Source organism: Bubalus kerabau, chromosome X, assembly GCF_029407905.1.
Source record: "Bubalus kerabau isolate K-KA32 ecotype Philippines breed swamp buffalo chromosome X, PCC_UOA_SB_1v2, whole genome shotgun sequence".
Taxonomy (NCBI): Eukaryota; Metazoa; Chordata; class Mammalia; order Artiodactyla; family Bovidae; genus Bubalus; species Bubalus kerabau.
The window spans coordinates 12,309,690-12,314,784 of record NC_073647.1 but is presented as its reverse complement, the minus strand read 5'-3'; positions in this window follow the sequence as shown (position 1 = coordinate 12,314,784).

Below are 5,095 nucleotides of genomic sequence, written 5' to 3'. Positions count from 1 at the left end.
TCTCAGATCTTTCCTGAGCATCTGCACAGCCGTGGGCATACATGTGGCCTTCTAAATTCCCAGGAATACATAGAAGTTTTTCAAAGCTCTTTTCCCCCACGGCATCTCATTTCCCAGCCTCTCCTCACAAGCGCTTCAGTCTTCTGTTGTCTATCCCTTACTCCAGGGAGTAGCTGCTAAAAACACTTGCCTTTAAATATTTTCAACAAACATTCCCTGGGTAGACACCTAAGCCCTGGAAAAGTTGCAAGTTAGGTAAAATTAAGGCAAGCCTTTTGAGATAACCTCCAGGGAGATACCAGATAGGTCAAAATCTTAATCACAGTTCTTTGAGAATAAGGTCTGTCCTACTTCTTCCAATACTAGGTGCTTGTAGCAGGAATATGCCTTCTTGTCTTCAAGGTCACTGCCAAGCTTGGGGGTAGGGAGTGGTACCAGGGTAAGTTTAAATGCCATATATCTCTGTTATGTGGGTTTCTCTGGTGGCTCAGATAATAAAGAATCTGCCTGCAATGTGGGAGACCCGGGTTCAATCCCTGGATTGGTAAGATCCTCTGGAGAAAAAAAAAAAAAGATCCTCTGGAGAAGGGAATGGCAACCCACTCCAGCATTCTTGTCTGGGAAATCCCATGGACATGGGTTTCTTCATGGGTTTTCATGGATGGATGGATTTCTTCCCTCCACTGGGCACCAATTTCTTAATTCATGCTTTTCTTCATTCTTTTGACCTTTCCATTTTTATTAAGGTAAAAATATACATAATAAAACAATTTACCATTTTAACAATTCTTAACACTATAATTCAGGGACATCAACTACATTTCCATTGTTGTACAAAGAGGAGCTACCCCACTTCTGAGGTCGGGGTGGTGGCCGAAAGGAGCAACCCCACATCCAAGGAGTGGTGGCTGTGCGGGCGCAGGAGGGCCGAGAGGAGCTACTCCACGTTCAGTGTCAGGAAGGGTGACCTCGTCCAAGGTAAGGAACAGCGGCTGTGCTTTGCTGGAGCAGCCATGAAGAGATACCCCACATCCAAGGTAAGAGAAACCCAAGTGAGATGGTAGGTGTTGAGAGAGGGCATCAGGGGGCAGACACACTAAAACCATAATCACAGAGAACTAGCCAATCTGATCACATGGACCACAGCCTTGTCTAACTCAATGAAACTAAGCCATGCCATGTAGGGCCACCCAAGACAGACGGGTCATGGTAAGAGGTCTAACAGAATGTGGTCCACTGGAGAAGGGAATGGCAAACCACTTCAGTATTCTTGCCTTGAGAACCCCATGAACAGTGTGAAAAGGTAAAACGATAGGATACTGAAAGAGGAACTCCCCAAGTCGGTAGGTGCCCTGTATGCTACAGGAGATCAATGGAGAAATAACTCCAAAAAGAATGAATGGATTGAGCCAAAGTAAAAACAATACCCAGTTGTGGATGTGACTGGTGATAAAAGCAAGGTCCGATGCTGTAGAGAGCAATATTGCATAGGAACCTGGAATCTTAGGTCCGTGAATCAAGGCATATTGGAAGTGGTCAAACAGGAGATGGATGGCAAGAGTGAATGTCGACATTCTAGGAATCAGTGAACTAAAGTGGTTTGGAATGGGTGAATTTAGCTTGGATGACCATTATATCTACTACTGTGGCCTGGAATCCCTTAAAAGAAATGGAATAGCCATCATAGTCAACAAAGGAGTCCGAAATGAAGTAAGTGGATGAAATCTCAAAAACGACAGAATGATCTCTGTTCATTTCCAAGGCAAACCATTCAATATCACAGTAATCCAAGTCTATGCCCCAACCAGTAATGCTGAAGAAGCTGAAGTTGAACAGTTCTATGAAGACCTACAAGACCTTTTAGAACTAACACCCAAAAAAAGATGTCCTTTTCATTATAGGGGACTGGAATGCCAAAGTAGGAAGTCAGGAAACACCTGGAGTAACAGGCAAATTTGGCCTTGGAGTACAGAATGAAGCAGGGCAAAGGCTAATAGAGTTTTGCCAAGAGAACACACTGGTCATAGCAAACACCCTCTTCCAACAACACAAGAGAAGACTACACATGGACATCATCAGATGGTCAACACCGAAATCAGATTGATTATATTTTTTGCAGCCAAAGATGGAGAAGCTCTATACAGTCAGCAAAAACAAGACCAGGAGCTGACTGTGGCTCAGATCATGAACTCCTTATTGCCAAATTCAGACTGAAATTGAAGAAAGTAGGGAAAACCACTAGACCATTCAGGTATGACCTAAATCAAATCCCTTATGATTATACAGTGAAAGTGAGAAATAGATTTAAGGGGCTAGATCTGATAGACAGAGTGCCTGATGAACTATGGACGGAGGTTCGTGACATTGTACAGGAGACAGGGATCAAGACCATCCCCATGGAAAAGAAATGCAAAAAAGCAAAATGGCTGTCTGAGGAGGCCTTACAAATAGCTGTGAAAAGAAGAGAAGCAAAAAGCAAAGGAGAAAAGGAAAGATATAAGCATCTGAATGCAGAGTTCCAAAGAATAGCAAGGAGAGATAAGAAAGCCTTCCTCAGCGATCAATGCAAAGAAATAGAGGAAAACAACAGAATGGGAAAGACTAGAGATCTCTTAAAGAACATTAGAGATACCAAGGGAACATTTCATGCAAAGATGAGCTCGATAAAGGACAGAAATGATATGGACCTAACGAAGCAGAAGATGTGAAGAAGAAATGGCAAGAATACACAGAAGAACTGTACAAAAAAGATCTTCACGACCCAGATAATCATGATGGTGTGATCACTCACTCACCTAGAGCCAGACATCCTGGAATGTGAAGTCAAGTGGGCCTTAGAAAGCATCACTATGAACAAAGCTGGTGGAGGTAATGGACTTCCAATTGAGCTATTTCAAATCCTGAAAGATGATGCTGTGAAAGTGCTGCACTCAATATGCCAGCAAATTTGGAAAACTCAGCAGTGGCCACAGGACTGGAAAAGGTCAGTTTTCATTCCAATCCCAAAGAAAGGCAATGCCAAAGAATGCTCAAACTACTGCACAATTGCACTCATCTCACACGCTAGCAAAGTAATGCTTAAAATTCTCCAAGCCAGGCTTCAGCAAAACATGAACCATGAACTTCCAGATGTTCAAACTGGTTTTAGGAAAGGCAGAGGAACCAGAGATCGAATTGCTGACATCTGCTGGATCATCAAAAAAGCAAGAGAGTTTCAGAAAAACATCTATTTCTGCTTTATTGACTATGCCAAAGCCTTTGACTGTGTGGACCACCACAAACTGTGAAAAATTCTGAAAGAGATGGGAATGCCAGACCACCTGACCTGCCTCTTGAGAAATCTGTATGCAGGTCAGGAAGCAACAGTTAGAACTGGACATGGAACAACAGACTGGTTCCAAATCAGGAAAGGAGTACATCAAAGCTGTATATTGTCACCCTGCTTATTTAACTTCTATGCAGAGTACATCATGAGAAACGCTGGGCTGGAAGAAGCACAAGCTGGAATCAAGATTGCCAGGAGAAATATCAATAACCTCAGATATGCAGATGACACCACCCTTATGGCAGAAAGTGAAGAAGAACTAAAGAGCCTCTTGATGAAAGTGAAAGAGGAGAGTGAAAAACTTGGCTTAAAGCTCAACATTCAGAAAACTAAGATCATGGTAACCGGTCCCATCACTTCATGGCAAATAAGATGGGGAAACAGTGGAAACAGTGGCAGACTTTATTTTTGGGGACTCCAAAATCACTGCAGATGGTGATTGCAGCCATGAAATTAAAAGACGCTTACTCCTTGGAAGGAAAGTTATGACCAACCTAGATAGCATATTAAAAAACAGAGACATTACTTTGCCAACAAAGGTCCGTCTAGTCAAGGTTATGGTTTTTCCACTGGTCATGTATGGATGTGAGAGTTGGACTGTGAAGAAAGCTGAGTACCAAAGAATTGATGCTTTTGAACTGTGGTGTTGGAGAAGACTCTTGAGAGTCCCTTGGACTGCAAGGAGATCCAACTAGTCCATCCTAAAGGAGACCAGTCCTGGGTGTTCATTGAAAGGACTGATGCTGAGGCTGAAACTCCAGTACTTTAGCCACCTCATGCAAAGAGTTAACTCATTGGAAAAGACTCTGATGCTGGGAGGGATTGGGGGGCAGGAGGAGAAGGGGACGACAGAGGATGAGATGGCTGGATGGCATCACCGACTCGATGCACATGAGTTTGGGTGAACTCCAGGAGTTGGTGATGGACAGGGAGGCCTGGCATGCTGCGATTCATGGGGTCGCAAAGAGTCAGACATGACTGAGCGACTGAATTGAACTGAACTGTACTCAACAAACTTCTCCACTCTCCATCTGCTGGATTCCGCATGAGTAATTTCATCTCTGTTATCATTAAACAGTTACTCCCAGTTACTCCTCCCTCAAGTCCCTTGGAAACATCATTTAACTTTCTTTGTCTAAGGACATCATATAAGTAAAATCCATCATTCTAAGTATATCATATAAGTAAAATCGTACAGAATGTGTTTTTGGAGTCTGGCTTGTTTCACATAGCATAACACTTCCAAGATTACCACACATTGTAGCATGGTGTCAGATAATTTCATTCCTTTTTACAGCATAATAATGTTGTGTAACCATGTACAACATTTTGTTTATCCATTTATTTGTCAATGGATATTTGGGTTGTTTCCATTTCTTGATTATTGTAAGCAATGCTGGTAAGACCTTATTCAAGTCACTGCCTTCAATTATGGGGAGGGTATACACCTAGGTGGGGATTGCTCACTCATAAAGTAATTCTATTTTTAATTATTTGAAGAACTCCTAGACTGTTTCCCACCGCAGCTGCACCATTTTCTTTTATTGCACCATTCTACATGCCTAGCAAGAACATAGAAAAGTCCCAATTTTAACATCCTCATGAACACTTTGTAGGTTGGTGCATCTGAATATTACATCAAAGAGGATCCATATGCACAACGCACATGTGCACAATGATGAAAATATTTTTTTACCACATATTAAAACATGGTAAAAATGAAGACATTGTGAAAATGAAATGCTGAGTGTGCTTTCTTCCCAGATATAA